The sequence below is a fragment of the Molossus molossus genome, unplaced genomic scaffold, assembly GCF_014108415.1.
Source record: "Molossus molossus isolate mMolMol1 unplaced genomic scaffold, mMolMol1.p scaffold_m16_p_6, whole genome shotgun sequence".
Classification (NCBI taxonomy): domain Eukaryota; kingdom Metazoa; phylum Chordata; class Mammalia; order Chiroptera; family Molossidae; genus Molossus; species Molossus molossus.
Window position 1 is genome coordinate 66,121,533 of NW_023425399.1, and position 22,192 is coordinate 66,143,724.

The 22,192-nt window shown below is 37.9% G+C and overlaps 1 pseudogene; it reads right to left on the reverse strand.

Moving 5' to 3' along the window:
- Positions 1–360: 360 nt before the first annotated feature.
- Positions 361–473, reverse strand: LOC118619386 (annotated as a pseudogene).
- Between the last annotated feature and the right edge of the window lie 21,719 nt (positions 474–22,192).

Genomic DNA, 22,192 nt, shown 5'->3' on the forward strand with positions numbered 1-22,192 from the left:
TACTGGTCATACTGGATTGGGACCCACCCTAATGACCTCATTTTAATTTGTTTATGTCTATAAATAGCATATCTCCAAATAAGGTCACATTCTAAAGTATTTAGTGTTAGTATATAAATATATAAATTAGGTAGTGGGGACACAATTCAATCCTCAGAGGAAGATACTAAAAATATATAATAATATGTGAATATTATATTAATTATGTTACTAAATTAACACTAAAATATAATATGCATATATTATATTAATTGATACAATTATATGTAAACAATATAATTATATTAATACTAAATTTATTATAAATACATTATAATTAAATATGTAACATAGATATAATAACGTAAATCATTTTTTTTTTTAAATATGAAATGCTTCACAAATTTGCGTGTCATCCTTGTGCAGGGGCCATGCTAATCTTCTCTGTATCGTTCCAGTTTTAGTATATTTAGTGCTGCCAAAGCAAGCACTAATAACATAAATTTTTACTGACCATTTACTATGAGCTAAATTATTTTTCTATCTTATTTCATTTACTCCTCACAACACTCTAAAGATGAAGAAACAGATTTACAAAGGTTGATAACTTGCACATAGCCACACATTTACAGCAGTAAATTTGATGTTTGCACAAAGTCTTTGTATCTCTATACTCTGTACTCTAATCACTGCACTAAGTATGGTGTTAATATATATACACACTTAGAAATTGATAGTTGCAATGAAATCGATTTTTCTGTATAGTTTGTGAAAATCACTTTACATTTACTCTAGATATTATGTAGATAAACTAGAAAGATTTCTTATAGCACAAAGGCTTTTCATAGTTACAGATTTTTGCTAGGTGAAATATTCGCCTTTCTCAAATTCTTCACTTCAAATCCCACAGCACCTTTAAGAAACACCTCAAGCTTTATGTTTTTAGATTCAGCAGGAAGGGCACACTTTATGCCTGCAGATTCCAAGTCCGTAAATGACTTGTTTTCTTCCCATGAGAGGTAAATGAACAAAGGAAACAGATAATATATTACAATACAAACAAGAACCATATAAAAATATTAGAGAGTTTGGCCCCTGAACAAGTGATAAAAGGTTTATTGTAGCCATCTACTTTTACAGTAAGTACCATTAAGAGGATACCAAGTTTAAAAGGGAGAAAAGCAAGTGAGGGTATTTTCATCTTTCCATTTCAATAATAAAATTGTATTGAAAAGGGATCATAATGATAATACTTTAGATTTTCACAGAGCTTTCGAATTTTTCAAAGCATTTCTCACATATTTTATTTCATTTGATTAAACAACTCTGTTTGGTGAACAAAATAAGGGCAATGACCTCCATTTTATAGATAAACATATTGAGGCCTACAGAGTTTAAGTGGTCTCCCAAGTAATAAATAGTAAGAAACAAAGAATGTCTTCTAGACCCTTGGAACAATTTCGTGTTGGCCTTTGGGTTTGCTAGCCTTTAGGAAGAGCATGTAGCTCCTCAGTGTCAAGCTGAATTGACTTATGAAGCTCTTCACCAATAATTTTTGCAAAAGATGCTGAATCATTTTCAGATCAAATGTTTATCAGCTGTTAATCAAAGTGTTCCTGATAGAGCTTTGTGTTATTTCATGAATGGCTGCCAGACTTCACATGTAAACAATGAGCTACAGAAAAAGTAAAATACTACAAGACTACATTATTCATCCAGGGTATTCAAAGTAATATAAATTTATTCATTGATTCAACAAATGAGTTAAATAAATGAATTCAATGTGGAGCAACTACTATGTGCTAAGCATTGAGCTACTTACTTGGGATGCAATAACGAGCCAAAGGGAAATCATCCCATCTCCATGAAGCTTACTGTCGGGCATGTGTGTAGTGTGTGTACGTGTATATAGTTGGGGGTTTCATAATTACATAATTATAAAACATGAAGTGTACTATGAAAGAAAATTGTGACAGAAAGATTTCTGCTACGGAGTTAGAGTGGGATCATCAGAAAAGCCCTTCCTGAGGAAGTGATGCTAGAGCTCAGATACAAGGTATGTGAGTGAGTTAACAAGGACCAGTGGTGTGGTGGGGAGGGCAGAGGAAAGATACCAGGTAGAGGAAATAGAATGTGCAATGGTCTCACATTGGGATGGAGCCTAGCACATGTTAGAACATGGCAAACTGTCTATAAAGCCACCTCACTTCCATTTCTCTCTTGAACACTCTTCATTTAGGGTTCCATTCCCACCATCCCACTCAACCTGTTCAGGTCAGCAGTGACCACCATACTGGGAACTCAGCGAGCACTTCTCTGTGATTTCACGAAATCTCTCACTGGCATTCAAACTGCTAATCATCCCCCCATACCACTTCTCCTTATAAAGCTGGACACAATCTCTTGGCTCACTTTCTCAGTCTACCTTGCTGGCTTTTCTTCTTTTGCTTGACTTCTTAATATTGGAGCTCTAGCTTTTGATCTTAGGCCCTTTACTTTCCTGTAGTTACAGCATTAGGAGGTGTCTCATGATCCCATGGTCTTAAATCCCACTTATGCTGTGACTTTCAAATATGTCCCTCTAGGCCTGACATTTTTACTGAGATTAAGAAATATATAATTGCCTTCTTGACATTTTCACTTGAATACCAAATGGGCCTCTCAAAGTTAATATGTGGGGAAAAATTCCCATCCCCTCAAACTTGATCATTACCTAACTTTCTCCATCTTAGTAAATGAAAGATTCATCCTTCATTTTTTTCTTCCCTTTATTCTACCCTCATATAAATATATTAGCAAGCATTTATCTCCAGAATACATCCTAAAATAAGTTTCTTCTCTCCATCTTTCTAACTATCACCTAATCCAACTAACCAAGGCCAGACAAATTCACTTACTTCCTAATTAGCCTCCCTGCTGCCACTCTTACCTCTATAAATCCAATTACACATGTCAAACAGAAAATTCCTTTTAAAATGCAATTCAGAGCACTTCAACGCCCTGCTTGAAGACCTCCAAAGCCCTTCTCTTTCAACTGGAAAAAATCCCAACTCCTTAACCTAACCTACAGCCTGTCATAGAGAGTCTGGTCTTAGCCCGCCTGCTGGACCTCATCTCCTTCTCCACTTTTCTGCCTGTGGCAGGCAGAATAATGGCCTGCTCCCCAAGTTATACACACCCCGATCCCTGGAATCTGTGAATATGTTACCTTATATGATTAAGGGGAACTGATGTTGCAGATGAAGTTAAGTTTGCTAATTAACTGACCTTAAAATGGGAAACCTCCATTTTCTGGATGGTGCAATGTAATCAGAAGTGTTCTTAAAAGTACAATAGGAATGCAGAACAAGAGGTGACATTAAAAGCAGAGTAATCAACATGATGCAACATAAGAAAGATTCAACCCATGTTGCTTTGAAGATGGAGGATGAAGGCCATGAGCTAAGGAGTATAGGAAGCCCCTGGAAGCTGGAAAAAGCAAGGCAATGTATCCCCCCTTAGAGTCTCCAGAAAGGAATGCAGTCCTGCCAACATCTTACATTTAGCCCAGGGAGAGCCATTGATACTTCTGACTTCCAGAACTGTATGACAGTAAATGTGTGTGTTTTTAAGCCACTAAATATGTGGCAATTTGGAATAGCAATAATAGAAAACTAATATGGACCAGATGCGCTGGTCTATTACATAAGCCAACTTTTTTCTGCCTCGGAGCTTTATCTATGTTGTCATCTCTAGTTGGAATGCTCTGTGCCCATATATTAACATGCTGACCTGGCTCTTCCTTGTCATTATGAGCCCAGCTTCACAGAATGGTCTTCCCTGACCACCCAGTTCAAAGTAGTTTGTCATCACTTTTTCTATAACATTATGTTTTATTTTCCTTTAGCACTTTTATCATCTGAAATTATCTTTAATGTCAGTTGGTATGGTTGTTATAGCCTAATCCCCTACTCTAGAATATAATTTCCATGAGACTAGGATCCCTGACCTTGTTTATCACTTTACCCTCAGTACCTGATGAGTATGGGCACAGGTTGGGGCTTAATCATTAATTTCGAGTCCAGGCTGGATCTCTGGACAAGATTCCCAGTCATCTTTGTAGGAGCACATGGGTATTAGTTTACCCTTGGAGGAAATGGTACACGTAAATGGGGGAGGACGATTAATATGGCAGACAGCTGGCCCAGCTGGCTACCAGGGCTGGCTCCTGCCCAGGGCTTGAGCCAGATCCAGGCCCATCTGACTGGTCTGCCTGCTCACTTGGGTACTGGGTCTCCGGCCTCATACAAGCCAGCAGTGTTTGTCAGTGGTCTGGCCCTATTCCCAGGGTAGAATTCCGTATATTCTACAAAGAATTTTCAATCCCCGGCCACGTCATCTTTGTCAACATGGTGAGATGTGGACAAGGCGATGAGGCACAAGGAGCATGGAGCATCAGCCTGGCAGACTCTGGGTTAAAAGCCACTTCTGAATGCAAGGCAGAGGCAGTGCAGGATCCCCACCAAACGCACCCCCATGTGGTGCCAAGTCTGCTGGGGCCTCTTCAGGATGGGGAGGGGTGGCCTCAAAAGGAGGAGGGGTCAGCAAGCTGGGTTCTGTTTAGCATTAAGATTGATCTGCCATTTGACCCAGTGGTCCCACTTCTTGGACTATATCATAAGAAGCCTGAAACACCAATTAGAGAGAATATATGCACCCCTATGTTCATAGCAGCACTATTTATAATAGCCAAGATTTGGAAACAGCCCAAGTGTCCATCAGTAGATGAGTGGATAAAAAAGCTGTGGTACATAAATGCAATGGAGTACTATGCAGCTGTAAGAAAGAAAGATCTTGTATCCTTTGAGATGACATGGAGGGACCTGGAAAGTATTATGCTAAGCAAAATAGGTCAATCAGAGAAAGACAAGTATCACATGATCTCACTTATTTGTGGAATATAATGAACAAAAAAAAAGCTGATAAACAAAACAGACCCAGAGACATAAAAAATAGTATGGTTCAGACTGACAGACCTCAGAGGAAAGGAGTGGGGGGAAAGAGATAAACCAAAGAACTTATATGCATGTATGTGTAACCAGTGGACATAGACAACAATGCTTGGGGGGGGGGGGGCAGAATAAGGAGGAGGGTGTCTGCAGGGGAAAAAGGAGAAACATCTGTAACAAAAATTAATTAATTAATAAAAAATGGCAATGATAAAAAAAGATCTGATTAAGAACTGGGAGTATATTTTTGTTGTTTCTGTTTTTAGATGGTGGAAATGTGTTTTAAGAATTAAAAACAAAAGCTCTAAGTAGCAGAGCATGGCATGTACTTGTATATATAAACTATAGTCAGAGAACATAGTGAGACTGTCCCACCTAGGGAGGACTGTGAAGAGGAGAACCTGGTGCAGGGGAGCCAAATCAATATGAACACCTCATTTAGCCTCTGCCAACCAAGCCCTTGGAGTTGCCTGAGGCCATCTTGTGCCCACTGTCTGTTAGCATCTGAGTGAGCACCCCCTCTCCTGTCCTGAGAAGCCAAAGCAGTTGTAGGGTCAAACAGGAAAAAGTCCTGTATGTACTTAGAGACTTTCCTCAGTTCTTGGGCCACATGAGAGCAACAATGGACTCCCAAGCTGCAGGGATGGTGTGAAATGGGAAGTCCCTACAACCTGTTCATGGTTGGGAATAAAAGGACTCAGCTCAAGATTTATACACCTCTCCAACCCTAAACCCAAACTAGAGTAATGGTGAAACCCCCTCCATTTCAAGGGAAAGGGGCTTGAACCCAGAAGGTCGGAGATGACCTGATTATAAGTCAAGGAAAGACATTTAAGTTTGAAGGGGCCAGTCAGGGCAAGACTGAACACTAGGCTCCAAGAAGTTTGAGTTAAAAAGACAGTGGATTGATCACCCCAAGAAATTCAATAAAGTTTGAAAATAAAGTAAAATAAAAGGCAGTGCAAACTTTCAATGACCTTCAGAGCAAAAGATGTTGTATCTCACAAACTCCTAACAACACTGCTGTGTCAGTCTCTCCGTCTCCGCCCTTGAACTCTCTAGCAGATATATTCTGTATCTATCTGGACCTTTCAATTAAAAAAGGAAATCTTTCTTCTTGCAACTTGGCTTTCCAAAGTCCAGTCTAAGTTGTCTAACCATTATCATATCTTACATGATTTTTGATGACAAAGTAGTTGTAACCTCAGCAATTCATACTTACTAAACTCTGAGAAACAATTAGCAAATTAAAAATTATAGTTTTGGTCTCCCTATTGTTAAATCTAATGTTTTGTGTGTGTGTGTGTGTGTGTGTGTGTGTGTAAACAGGGCTATTTGGTAGATGCATATACGTTAAAATGCATTCAATTGCTGCCTACCCAGAGTGATATACATATACATACAAAAGCTACAGATTTAGAAGCAGGTGCCCTGGTAGAAATTCAAATTTTCATGGGCATTTGTAGTACTAGTCAATGCTGGATATCTTACATTAAGCAAAATATTAGCTGTTTCAAACAATAAGATTTACACTGAAAATGTGACTTTCAAAAGTTTAACAATACTCAGTGCCTATCAAGAACAGAGTGAAGTCAGACTGGGTACAGGGTGGAGCAAAAGTAGGTTTATAGTTGTTCATATGAAAAATAATACAGTAATTAATAAATAATAATACAAGAATAAACTCTGCTTTCCAATTCACAACTGTAAACCTATGTTTGTCCTATCTTGTATTAAGTCTTGTTCAACTTTTTTTAATGCTGCTGTGTTTGAGAACATAATAAGGGATTTAGAAAGCTGTGTCACATATATGTTTTGACACCTGAGAAACTCTCTCGTCTTACAGGATTACAAACGTTATCAGACATCAGTTTCAATGACACGGAAATTGTGGGATGTAGACAGATGGCTGTATCCTTAAAGGACAGGATCTGAAAAAGCAGGCAATTTCTCTCTCGATGTTTTGGGGCTGATGGTGAGCCTTGAAAAGACTGAGATCAAATACCAGTTTAGATAAGGGAAATATCGCACCAAATTTATGAGATTTCTTGGGAAATGAGAACTGCCACTGGGTTCTGCCTGTTAGGTTAAACACTGTCCAGTGATGATTGATGCAGGAGAGAACTGAATTGAGATGGAATGGGAAAGGTGTGCACCGGAAGAAAAAGCAGCATTCTTATTATGTAGAGACTGACAAGATATGATGATCACATGGCTTTTCATAGCAAGTGGTATGATGGTTAAGTATCAGGACTCAGGAGTTAAACCGTCTGGATTTGGATCCTGGCCTGGTCATGTCCCAACTTTACAAATTAGGCAAGTGAATTCCAACCTATTTAATAGGGATTATAATGATATTATCATAAAGTTTTAAATGAGGAAATGGATATAAGATACTAGCATAATGCCTGGCACACAGTACAAGCTCAAGAAGGTATTTGGCATAGAGTGGCAGGACAAGGCCACCAAAAGTAAAAATTCCATACTTGGACCATCTACAAATATTAAACTATGCTCATCTCAGCCCCATCATGGGCCAGAATGAGGGGAAGACGGTCGCAGCGCAGACTGCCATCGTAACGGAAGCAGAAGTGATGTGATCACAAAGAGGTGAGCATGAGACACAATTAGAGGATTCACTCAAACACAGGTCTACATTACAAATCATCACAGGTTATTTAGACTCCATGAGAAAAATAATTTTGACTTTTCATATTTTCTCATCCGTAACTACTCATATTTCCAGGGCATGGTGCACAGAACCGAGGACAGAATCAGGATCAGGAGAACTAAACTCTTCTCAGCTTGCTGCCATCTTTCAGCTCATTTGACTTGAGGCATGCCAGTGAACCTGTCTACATCCTCAGCCAATAAATGAAGGCAATAAACTTTGACTTCTTGCTTAGTGCATTTTGTTAAGAATATAGAGATAATGATTTACAAGCATTGTCGGGGGAAATGAGTTTAAGAGAGAAAGAAACAGAACTATAAAGTTCATTAAGAGATAAATAAATATTCTTTGAATTGAACTGAATGATTCACCGTGGTAACGATAAATATGCATGACATATACTTATATAAGTAGAACAAATATATACTTACGCAACCAGAGCTATGGATTTGGAAGCAGTTACTGTGGTGTCCAGTTCTATTTCTGACACTAACTAGCTCTGTGACTTTAAAAAGTTAATTAACCCTTCTTCTCTTTAGTTTTCAGTGAAAGAATTACAGATAAATTTCCAACTCACAGCATTATTTTGAAAATCAAATATACATGAACAGTTTATGGTTTCCTCTAAAAAATACATTGTTAGCCCTGGCCAGTTTGGCTCAGCGGTGAGAGCGTAGGCCTGTGGTCTAGAGAGACCCAGGTTTGGTTCCCACTAAGGGCGCATACCTCGGTTGCAGTTTGTCCCTAGCCCTGGTTGGGTTGTGTGGGTGGCAGCCACTCAATGTGTCCCTTTCACGTTGATATTTCTCTCTCTCTCTCTCTCTCTCTCTCTCTCTTCCTCCCATTCTATCTGAACAAAAAAATGGAAAAATGTCCTCAGGTGAGAATAAAAAAAAAAATACAATGTTAGTAATTAGTACCGATAGGATATTTTTATTTAATTGTTGTAAAATATACATAACATAAAATTTGCCATCTCAACCATCTGTAAATGTGCATTCTGCAGTGTTAAGTACATTCACACTGTTGTACAACCAATCACCAGAACATTGTCATCTTGCAAAACAAACTCTGTTCCATTAAATAACACCCCCCTCCCTTAAACTCAGGCCCTGGCAACCACCATTCTGTTTCTATGAATCTGACTCCTCTAGGTATCTCATATAAGTGGAATCATATATTTGTCTTTTCATGACTGGCTTGTTTCACTTAGTACAATATCCTCAAGGTTCATCCATATTGTAGCATGTGTCAGAATTTTCTTCCTTTTTAAGGCTGAATAATATTTCCTCCATAGAATATTAATGTGAACACTTTTCTTTCTCTTTTGGTGCTTATTATTTGTAACTCATTTTCCTCTTTCTGGACATATTTTAAGTTTCACACCCTACCAATTTTTATATATTTAAATGTGGTTCATTTGTCACAACTAGCCTGATAAACTCATTCTTTTTATATCAAATGCTACTCTGCTCTCTACTAAGAACATCTGATTTAAAGGGAAACAAATAAGAATCCTGATAGTAACTATAATAAGATAGTTATTATATATAACTAGTGCTACACCATGTTAGCCCTGGCCAGTTTGACATAAAGAACATTTCAACAAATTTGACTTGATTGATGACAGTCTCTTAATTTAGCTACGTAGAGAGAAACTGCATTGATTTGGCCTGTCACTATCCTCAAAGAAAAGCCATTGTTTACAAGATCTCTCATGTCTATTATTATAATTGATAATGTGGTCTAATGCTAAAATTTACTGTTGTTGTTTCTGCAGGGAGTAAAGTTTGCCTAAACCAGAAAGCACTTATTTTATATAATTTTTGTAACTGCTTATTAAAGGAAAATTATCCAAACACACACACACACACACACACACACACACACACACACACACACACATTTATAAACTATAGTATTCCATAAAGATTAGTTACTGAGTATTTTATTTCAAAGGTATTTAAAATTATCCTATTTTCTCCGTTTGTTAAAGTACTTTTATGTAGCTTTCTATCTTACTGCAGACAGAAAGTTTAAAGCTAATCTCAAATCTTTCTAAATTCCTACAATTTTTTTATTCCAAATAAGAAAACGTCACTCTTTTTCATCTTTTATTTGCATGCCATCGGAATTGTTTCCTCGAATGTGAAGCGTGTCACATACAAAGGAGGACATGAATCTGAGCTGAACACCGAGGTGCTTCCGCGGCGAAGGCGGGACGTTTCCTACGTGCGGCTATCGTTTCCCACTGCGACGTGCTCTCAGTCTGAGCCAGGCATTTGCTCCGCATATTTTAGCAAAGTGGTGTGGGTGACACGAAGCACAGAATACATCATAGTTTGAAAGAAATTTCTTCTTGTGTATAGTTTATCCTGTTTGCTTAGCAAGATTAGAGGTTGCATGAGGTGAAAGGGTGGGAGTGGGGAAGTGACAAGGTCCCTTGGTATGAGGTGCCAAGGATCATTCCCTCCAGGCTGAGCCAGAGGATGGGAACAGCTCAGACACTCTCACCCTACTGGCTGCTGCTTTGTTTTGACATCACATCTATATTGGCTTCTTTTTTTTTTAAGGATGCTTTATCTACTGTGCCATACTATCCCTCCAGGGAAAGCAGACTGCTTCTCTCAGCAAAAGGGCAAAAGCAGTGTTCTCTTGGGAATCTCCCTGTGTTAGAAATAACCATTGCATATGGTTCTTTTCTTGCTATCAAGAAAGATTTTCTCAGCCTACCACCTTCCGCTCCTAGAAAAGGAAGACAGTTTAGATAGTCAGCTGGCTCAGGCATTGGCTTCTTTCCTTAAACACTGGCAGGCTTGTGCCTGGCCTGTGATGTCTGATAAAAAGAAGAGACAGCTTATTTCCTAAACCTTTTTGTGATACCCAATACTTTGGAGGTATTTTTGACCCCATCATGAATTGATCATTTTAATAACATACTTTTTCTGATTATGAAAACAATCCATATCCCACTTTCTGTAATCTGGTCCAGGGAAAGAATCTGATATGTGGTTAAATCTTTGTATACAACTTTTTCATCACGTTATTTATAACAAAAAAACTGGAGTTAATCTTAAAATGTCTAGCAGTAGAGGAATGTGCTATAATCCCCTTCCTTCGTTAAACATTGTGTTTCAAAAATTAAGGATAAGTTAAAAAGCTTACCAAGTGAGAAAAAAAAGCAGTATGTATGACTGAACACCCAGTATCAACTCATGTTCAACACATGTACATTCACATCTGGGTGCACAGAAAAAGCGAAAATGAAATATACCAAAATATGAACAGTTGTTTCCTCTAGGTGATTTTTACTTTTTTCCATACACTTACTTGCATTTTTCAATTTCTTCACAATGATCATATATTGCTTTTATTCAGAAAAAAAAAAAAGTGCTTTAAAAAAAAAGGAATACTTGTTCTAAAAAATTTAGAAATTACTAAAAAGTACAATAGAAATAAAATAAAATCACCCATATTCTCACTCTCCAGAGTTAAAACCTTTTTTTAAATCTATTTTTTCTGATCTTTTGTCCATGTGTACTGTAGACTCACACTATACACTTATTTGACTTGTGTATTTTTAAATGAAATATAAATAGTGCTAATCTATAGTTGCTCAAGTAACTATGCATGTTAAAAGGGAAATGCCAAACATTTTAAGGATTGTTGGGCACAGAGTATAAGCTGACCTTGAGATATAAAGACTAGTGATGGTCTCTGTAGAAAAAGCAGAGAACAGTGCCACATTTAAAGATGTTTAGGAGAGAGATAGTAGACCCCTTCTCCATTTAACTCATCACTTTAAGCAATCTAAATGAATCCTATCAGCAATAAAATAAAGCAACTTTATAAATCACCTCAACATTTCAGTTTAACGAATGTTGACTTTATTCCTTCAAACTATTTTTTTTTTTTGTTAATCCTCACTCAAGGATATTTTTTTATTGACTCTTTTAGATAGCTTGAAGGGAGGGAGGGAGAGAGAGAGAAAAAAACAACAACATTGATGTGAGAAAGACACATCAATTGGTTGCCTTCCACATGCACTCCTACTGGGGCCAGGGGTCAAACCTTCAGCTCAGGTACATGCCCTTGACCAGGAATTGAACTTGTGACTCTTCAGTCCAGTGGCCAATGCTCTAACCTCTGAGCCAAACCAGGCAGGGTACCCTCTCTACTATTGGTTAATTTTCATAGGCCAAAATCAGTAGTACCCATATTCTCTACATACATTATTGTTAAATAAATTCTGGTTGATGTACCACCAAACTTAAGACTGGACAGGAATTGAATAACTTTGTCTCTTTGGAATCAAATTTGACATGATATCCCTGTATCAACTAAGAAGATAGGGTTATCAGATAATTTTACTGTAATCTGCTCTACCTTTACACTTAAAAAATAAATTTCTCATTTCTTGAAAGTGGTTATGTCCAATTTCACTTGAGGATGAAACATTAATTTATGTTCTAGAAAAGGCTGTTTGACCAAATATCATAAGTATGGAAAGGAAAATAGTAGGAGTAACTAATTCCTCAAGAAAAATATGGACTCAGAGAATGCAGGGATATAAGAAACACAAATTGAAAATGACTGATCAGCCCTGGACGGTTTGGCTCAGCGGTTAGAGCATCGGCCTGCGGTCCGGAGAGACCTGGGTTCGGTTCCCGCTAAGGGCACGTACCTTGGTTGCAGTTTGTCCCCGGCCCTGGTTGGGTCGTGTGGGTGGCAACCACTAGATGTGTCGCTTTCACGTCAATGTTTCTCTCTCTCTCTCTCTCCCTCTCCATCTGAACAAAAAAAAATATCAAAAAATGTCCTCGGGTGAGGATAAAAAAAAGAAAATGACTGATCAGACTTCAATTTTTTTTTAATCTTATTTTCAATTTTATTTTTTCAGAAAAAAACTAAATAATAAAATTTTCACCAAGGATCTAATGCAATTTCTAATGATTGAATATCAGTTTACTTATGACTTGCATAGGACATACTCGGTGATTATGGTATGCTTTTGAGGTTGGATATACCTGAGTCTGAATCCCATCTCTACTAATTAGTAGCTGTTTTATATTGAGCAAGATACTTAAATACTGTCTCACAGGATTTGTGTAGTATTAAATGAGATAGTGTTTGTAAACAATTAGCATGATGTCTGTATATAGCAAGTATTGAAATTAGTTTAGCTACACCTGGCTGGTGTGGCTCAGTGGATTGAGCATTGGCCATGGACTGAGAGGTCCTGGTTCGATTCCTTGTCAGGGTACATGCCTGGGTTGTGGGCTTAATCCCCAGTAGGGGGTGTGCAGGAGGCAGCCAATCAATGTTTCTCTCTCACATTTATGTTTCTGTCTCCCTCTACCTCTCTCTAAAATCAATAAAGAACAAAAATAATAAAAATAAAAATAGAAACCATGTCATTAATTTTTGATGTGTGGGAAATTTTAAGAAAGTAGAACTTCCTAATGCAGAATTTAAAGCAGTTGTATGAGAAGAACAGGAATTCTTTGCTAAAACAAAATTGTTTTAGAAAAATTAGAGACTATACTTATTACAAATTATTCTAATTGACCACCTTACAACTTAAAAGTTCTGGACAAAAATTTTCATAGAAATCTTGTCAATATTTTATCTTGGATCCTATAGCTAATAATTTGATATATAATATTTTTAAAGCCACTAGGAAGTGGGATTTGAGAGTGCTGATTGGATCCTAAAGGAAGACCATACAGTTATTCATGGAGAATGAAATGTATCTTGATTGGGCAACATCTACCTGCCTGAAGGTTGAGGGCTGGATTAGGTAATAAATTTCTTTATTGTGACACATAAATTACATACAGAACATTGCAAAAACAAGTAGTCACTACCCAGATTTATCAAGAGATGTAATTATTACCTGGGAAACCTTTGATCAAGAAAGAGAACACTGTCAGACCCCAGAAACCCAGCATGTACACTATCCCAATATAACACCCCTTTATTTCTCCCATGGAAAAAAAACTACTAGCCCCATTTTCATTATTTTCTGCAGGAAGATTGATCTAAAACCATCTGGTCATTTCCAGGAATGGAAGGTCTGGGTGAATTTTAAAGCCACTTAATCTTATCACTTAGGAATGAGCTCAGAACAATCAGTCAATACGAGTAGACTCTATATAGGTCTCCATGTAACGAGAGAGAGCTACAGTAAATTAAAGGCCACAGATCTCCACTGAGCATTAGGCAAAACTCAGCTAACCCGAAGGAGGAGAAAAACACTTGAAAAGCCCTTATATAATATTCATGAATGTCTCCCATGATAAAGTCTAGTTGCTTGAAGGAATTACTCACGGCTTCCTCTTTCATTGAAACTGTCTGAGATTTATTACATCTCCTTCCTCCCTCTGTTCTCTTCAGCCTCCCCAAATCTCACTCACTCACTCACTGAGCAATTCTTCAGGGAGCTCTAGAGACTTACTAACCTTTATTTCTGAATTTCAAATTCCATTATAAACAAAGACCCATTTTTCCTATTGATTTTGTCCCAGTTTTCTGAAAGCTCTAAATGATTCTTGGCTTCTCTACATCAGTTTCAGAGTAATGTCTTTCTTTCCCCTTTGGAGCTTCTTAAAACAAATCAGCATAATTGTGTCTACTTATTCCTTTAGCATAAAGCCCTCATTCTAGTCTTTAAAACCACTCAATGACCTTAGAAATGTTTCTTCACATTTTTGTTGACTTTTATTTTTAAAGCAAGTAAAAGCAAACAATCCAAATATTTGATTTATTTTTATTAATAAGAAGACCCAGAAAAAAACCCTTTCTTTCTGAGAAGTAAAAGTTTATCTGACAATAACATTACTGCTTCAAACATAATTCCTTAAAATATAGGACTGTCCTTTCTTAAGAGACAAGAACAGTCAAAGCTGTCACTATTTAGCTCAACTATATCAGATGAAATGCATCTTGTTCTTCACTCCAGGATCATTTTAATACCATACACAAAAGGAAAACTATATCCATCTGGACAAAAAAGGGCTTTTCAGAGGGAAATTTGAAACATTATATGCTCTGTTTCTTGTAGTAAAAATATTTTTCTACTTTGGAAAGGGCAACACAGATCTTCGCAGTCGTTGTTTAAAATCACAGGCAATGGACAATGGCAAGGCCACTTCTCAAGAGAAACAAAACATCATTAATTGGATATGTCCATGGGTTTTCAACACATAAAAGGAATTTTATAAACATTTCACATAAGAGAAGTTGTCAGATTTGCAAGATGCTCAACACAGAATTTGTTGTTTTAAATAGTAAATCCTAGAAGTTGCCTAAAAATTTATTAATTCAGAATTAGTTAAACAAACTATGGTCTAGTGTGTATAAGAACACTGATAGATGACCTATGGCTATATTCATAGACAGGTAAAGATCTCCATAACATCTTGATTTAAAAGCAGATTATGAAATAGCCCAGCCAGTGTGGCTCAGTGGATTGAGCATTGTCCCATGGACTGAAATGTTCCAGTTCAATTCCTGGTCAGGGCACATGCCTGCATTGCAGACTCAGTCCCCAGTAGGGGTTGTGCAGAAGGCAGACGATTGATGTCACATTGATGTTTCTATCTCTCCCTTCCTCTCTCTCTTAAAAATCAATAAAAATATTTTTTTTGAAAGTAGATTATGAAATAATATATATAATTCTATTCATTTGAAATTGTTTATGTGTTTCTATACATGTATGTATGTGTTTAGAGAAATGGTTAGACAGATATTCTAAATGTTTACGATGCCTAACTCTGAGTGGCCTAACATCCACAAGTTTAAAATCAACTGATTGTTTTGTGATATGGATTTTATTAAAACTTTAATCCATAGAAGACTATATTGCTTGAATTTTCTCCATGAGTATATATTATCATTGAAATCAGGAAAAAAAGTAAACTTGCCTTTATTTTAGAAAAAAATATCTGGCTAATTAATTTAGTTCTTCATTTTGTTCAATAATACCAAATTGGCTAGAAAGTAAGAGATTTGGTGAAATAATTGTCTTCCACGTGGACTGTGTACAATGTCTCAGAGATGTTCCTGCACTTCAGTTTGCCCAGGAATATTTTACAGTAGATTCTAATTTAGGTGCTTCTACCAAAAGTTTTAAAATTTGCATTAAATGTAAAAGGTGAAATGAAAATAAAATAGCTAATTATTACTTGATATTTCTACAACTATATCATTTCCATGTTGTAGTCTTAGCAGAAACTTATGTAAAAAGCACTTTGAGTTCTTGCCCTCTTGATTTTCTATGAAACTATTTTGGAAGACTGCCAACCATGTGTTCAACAAATGTATTATACTGGAATGTTTTACCATAATCACAAACTGATTGAATAACCATGATAATTTAAGTGTTCTTTTGTTCATATGCGTCAATGTTTTGCTCATTTGCTTGAAATATGTGCTTTGTTTTTAGCTAAAATCAAGTTCAGATGTGTTGAAAAATAAAGAGCTGTATATTGCTATAGTCATATTTTTGTAGCATGAGAACTGTAAAAGATTTTAGAAATAAGGTAATAATCACTTGGCATCAAGTGAAAAGAAAGCTATTTTGGGGAGATGTTTTCATAGTAAAAACATTTGATTTTGGTCAAAAAAGAATTAGAATTAGTTTTAACCATGGTATGTCTAAGATATAGACAGCCAGATTATTTTAATAGGAAACATGTTTTCATATTCAGAATTGCTTACTCTGAGGCACACAGTTTCCATTTCAAACACTGTGGCCTGGTACAGCAAATCCTTCATTTATCTGAAAACCTCAGCTATTCAGATGACCACTGAGAAATAGGAACAAAGCAAAAAAGGCTCCTGAGCATCAAAATAGAAGTCATACATCCTCAGCACACCATCTCTTCTCTTAAAAGTCTCCAATAGATTAAGAACCTCAAGTTCAGAAGGACTCTTAAAAGTCAAACTGAAACTAATACAAAGTAGTGACTGTTGACATTATGATAGCCCAAGAGGAAAGAGCAAAGCTGTAAAGCAGGCATCATCATCGGAAAAGTGAAGTCTGGGGCTGCTTCAAATCGGATCAGTACACTCATTATGGGCAACAATGTAGATTGCAAAATATAATAATGGATATTTTAATGATACTGGTTATTTGTTCCCCAAGTACACATCTCCAGTTGTGCTTCTTGGCTTTGACCATCTATGGAGCTCAATGCTCCGTGAATTGGCTGTGACATACTACTCACCAAGTATATAAACAGAAACTCTAAAGGTGTTCAGAGCAGGGAAGGATCATGCAATTATCTACTTTGCTTAGTTATACTAGTTTTATCCTCATTGCTTATACTTATATGAATTAATAGAATAAAAATATCAAGAGCACAATTTCAGTGCACAGTGACTTACAAGTAAAAATATGGCTAATATAAGTATATATTTTGGTCTGGAGCATTTTCAAATTTTATTGTGAGACATTTCTGGGTTTTCTTTTTTTTTTTTTTATCCTCACCCGAGGACATTTTTCCATTTTTTGCACAGATAGAGTGGGAGGGAGGGAGAGAGAGAGAGAGAGAAACATCGACGTGAAAGGGACACATCGAGTGGCTGCCACCCACACGACCAACCAGGGCCGGGGACAATCTGCAACCGAGGTACATGCCCTTAGCGGGAACCGAACCCGGGTCTCTCCAGACCGCAGGCCGATGCTCTAATCGCTGAGCCAAACCGGCCAGGGCCATTTCTAGGTTTTCTAATAAAAATGTATCAGTCAACTAGGATGTAATCAGCTTTTAAATATAGCTCACAAAATTATGCTGTGACTTTGCAGGTGTACTATTAGGTTCCATTAAAAGAAAGTGATTCAGCCCTGGCCAGTTTGGCTCATCGGTTCCCGCTAAGGGCGCATACTTCGGTTGCAGTTTGTCCCCGGCCCTGGTTGGTCGTGTGGGTGGCAGCCACTCGATGTGTCCCTTCACGTCGATGTTTCTCACACTCTCTCCCTTCCTCTCTCTCCCTCCCTCTCTATCTGTACAAAAAAATAGAAAAATATCCTCAGATGAGGATAAAAAAAAAAAAAAGAAAGTGATTCAGAGGAGATTGTGTTCTAATGAGCAAAAGGATAGAAAGGTCAAGAAAAAGGAACAGGGACTCTATCTGGACTTTGCAAACAACACTTTCTTTCTTTGCAACCAAAGAAACTGTCATGACCATCATCACACTTAAAAGACCTTACAGATAGCAGAAGTGTCCCCTAGAAAATGACAGTGTACACCTCTGGCCTTGCTGCCTTGCCACAAATAACAAAGCAAGAGTACATATGCGCTGGTAAAATAAAATTTACAGAAAATTAGGCAGCATTCACAAAGAATACTCCTTTTTTCAGGAATTTTTTTTTTCTTTTTAAGCACAAGTCTTTTTATACAGAAAAAAAATTTAAACTAAATTTATTTATTTATTTATTTTTATTTTGGGGGGAGGGAAAGGCAGGAAGAGAGAGAGAGAGAAATATCGATGTGAGAGAGACACATCGAGTGGTTGCCACCCACATGACACCAACAGGGGCCAGGGAAAAACTGCAACCGAGGTACGTGCCTTTAGCAGGAACCTAACTGGGACTCTCTGGTTTGTAGGCAAATGCTCTAACTGCTGAGCCAAACTGGCCAGGGCTAAACTAAAATTTATTTAAATAGAAGATGGCAGTGGGCAGGACCAGAGGGAGTGAGTGTGTAAGAGAGTGAGCGAGTGTGAGAGAGAGTATGTGAGTGAATGCAAGTGTGGACGACCAACCTTGAGCAGTGCAGAGATGTGGGGCAGAAGATCCCTGTGCTGTGGATGGAAAGCAGCCAGCTATTACGGTAAGCAGTGTGTCAGTGAGCTTCCTTCTCCCTGCGTGGCCGGGAGGCTCCACCATTTTGGAAGATCCCCGGTCTTCCCTGGGGGGAGGAAGCGAGCAGTGGCTAGGGTCAATCAACCTGAGTCCATCAGAGTGACTTGCGCCATCAGTCCAGTGGACCCCACTGTGTCAATGCAGATTAGTGCACAGTAGTGGTGCTATCAAGGTGCCTGCTGCAGTAGCTGAAACCAGCCGGGAGCTGAGCATCGTCCCCTACAACAGAAGCCTGATTGGAGCCCAGCACCTTCTCCTACAGCAGCAGTGACTGGGTGAGAGTGGAGCCCCACCCAAAATAGGCAATAGCAGCTCAGATCAGCAGCTGAGACCCATCCCCAGTGGCATCAGCAGAGGATGAGTAGGAGTGATGCCCCAGACCAAGACCCAGACCTGTCCCTGACAACTGCAGCAGTGGATTTGGAGTGGAGCCCCTCCCCACAGCAGGAGCAAAATCCCAGGAGGGGAGCATCCTCAGCCCCCAATAGCAGCAAAAGACTAGGACCTGAGAGCACCTCCTGGCAACAGCAGCAGCAGTAGCAGTGAAAACTGGGAGCTGACACTTGCCCCCAGCAGCAACTGATCAGGAACTGAGCCCCACCAGGCAGCAATGTACCACAGCAGTACTCCAGTGAGACCCATGCACCCCAGAAGCATACCAGTGGGACCCCACAAACCCCAGAAAGATACCAGCTGGACCCACACACCCTAGCACTGCATCAGCTAGACCCACGCACACCAGGCAGCAGCAGCACAGATTGGCAGCTGAGACCTATCCCCAGCAGCATCAGCAGAGGCTGATCAGGAGCAGTGCCCCAGCCCAAGCAGCAACAAAACTTGGGGAGCCGAGACCTGCACGACAGACCAATAACAGCTGCCACTTGTCAATCCTTCAGGACTTACAGCAGGCAAGAGGCGCCACACATCAAAATAGTCTGGGAGGCACAGTACTATTATTCAATACACACTGACCTACAAACACACTCCAATATCCTTTCCTGGGCCTAGAACTACCAGATTGCTAAAATGGTGAGACAAAGAAACAATGCCCAAATGAAACAAAAAGAGGAATCACCAGAAAAAGAAAACAGGAAATGGAAGAAAGCAATTTGTCAGATAAAGAATTCAAAGCAATGATTTTAAGGGTGCTCAAACAATTTGGTGAGAACTACAAGCAACTGAATAAAAATTATGAAGAGCTCACTGGGAACTACCTCAGCTTAAAAAAAGAAAGTAGAAGCTATGCATAAAAATCCAGAGGAAATAAAGAATGACATAGCTGTTATAAAAAATACGTTAGAAGGGTTCATTAGTAGATGAGAAGAAGCTGAAGACTGAATCAGTGACTTAGAAGACAAGGTAGAAAAAACACCCAAGTAGAGCAGCAAATGGGGGAAAAAAATAAAAAGCAGGAGGAGAGTTTAAGGGAGCTGTGGGACAATACCAAACGTAACAACATTCGCATTATAGGGGTACCGAAAAAAGAAGAATCAGAGAAAGAAATAGAGAACCTGTTTGAAAAAATAATGACAGAAAACTTCCCTAAACTGGTGAAGGAAAAAGTCACACAAGTCTAGGAAACGCATAGAGTCTCAAGCAACATGAACCACAAAAGACCCACAGCTAGACACATCATAATAAAAATGGCAAACATTAAAGACAAAGAAAGAATCATAAAGAAAGCAAGAGAGAAACAGAAAGTTACCTTCAAGGGAGCTTCCATTAGACTGACAACTGATTTCTCAATAGAAACACAGCAGCCCAGAAGGGAATAGCACAAAGTATACAAAGTAATGCAAGTTATCCAGCAAAGCTATCATTCAAAATTGAAGGAGAAATAAAGAAATCCACAGATAAAAACAAGCTAAAGGAATTTACCACCACCAAACCAGCACTGCAAGAAATGCTGAAGGGACTGTTGTAAGAAGAAGAAACAAAGAGAGAAAGAGAGGAACACACGCAGAAAGTAAAAATGTCAACTAATAACTATCTATCAATAATAACCTTAAATGTAAATGGCTTAAATGCTCCAATCAAAAGACATAGGGTAGCTGATTGGATAAGAAAACATGACCCATATATATACTGTCTACAAGAGACCCACCTCACAACAAAAGACTCACACAGGATGAAAGTGAAGACATAGAAAAAATTTTTCCAAGCAAATTTAAAAAAAAAAAAAAAAAAAAAAAAGCTGGTGTAGCAATACTTATATCTGATAAGATAGACTTCAAAACAAGGGCCATAATAAGAGACAAAGAGGGTCACTACATAATATTAAAAGGATCGATCCAACAAGAGGATATAACCCTGGTAAACATATATGCACCAAATACTGGAGCATCAAAATATATTTAAAAACTTCTGAAGGACTTCAAGGGAGAGATCAATAACAATACGAACATAGTGGGTGACATTAACACCCCACTGACACCACTGGATAGATCTTTTAGACAAAAAATTAACAAGGACAAAGAGTCCTTAAATGACGAACTAGATCAGTTGGACTTACTTGATATTTACAGAACATTTTACCCCAAAGCTGCAGAATATACATTCTTCTCACATGCACATGGGACATTTTCAAAGATAGACCACATGTTAGGACACAAAGAAAGTCTCTACAAATTCAAGAAAATTGAAATCATATCAAGCATCTTCTCAGATCACAATGCCATGAAACTAGAAATTAATTGCAACAAGAACATGCAAACACATTTGAACATATGGAGGCTAAATAGCATGTTATTAAACAATGAATGGGTTACCGAGGAGATCAAGGAAGAAATGAAAAACTTCCTAGAAACCAATGAAAATGAACACACAAGAACACAATATCTATGGGACACAGCAAAAGCAGTTCTGAGAGAGAAGTTCATAGCACTTCCGGCCTACCTCAAGAAACAAGAAAAATTTCTAATTGGCTTTTTAACCCTACAACCTAAAGAACTAGAAAGTAAACACAAAGAAAAACCCAGAGCAAGTAGAAGAAAAAAAAATAGTAAAGGTCAGAGCAGAAATAAATGACATAGAGATGAAAAAAATAATTCAAAAGATCAATGAAACAAAAAGCTGGTTTTTTGAAAAGATAAAGAAGATTGATGGACCTTTAGCCATACTCACCAAGAAACAAAAAGAGGGAACCCAAATAAACAAAATGAGAAATGAAAGAGGAGAAGTAACAACTGACACCACAGAAATACAAAGGATCATCAAAACATACTATGAATAATCATATGCCAACAAATTGGACAATCAAGGTGAAATGGACAAATTTCTAGAAACACACAATCTCCCAAAACTGAACCGAGAAGAGATAGAAAACTTGAACAGACCAATAACAGTAAAAGAAATTGAAGATGTAATCAAGAAACTCTCAGCAAAAAAAAATGCCCAGGCCTGGATGTCTTCACAGGGGAGTTCTATTGAACATTCAAAGAAAATCTAATACCCATTCTCTTCAAACTATTCCAAAACATCCAAGAAGACAGACTACTTCCAAACTCATTTTATGAGTCCAGAATAATTGTAATTCCAAAACCGGATAAAGACAGTACAAAAAAAGAAAACTACAGGCCAGTATTCCTGATGAACATAGATACCAAAGTCCTTAACAAAATATTAGCAAATTGGATCCAGCAATACATCAAAAAAAATTATAAATCATAACCAAGTGGGATTCAT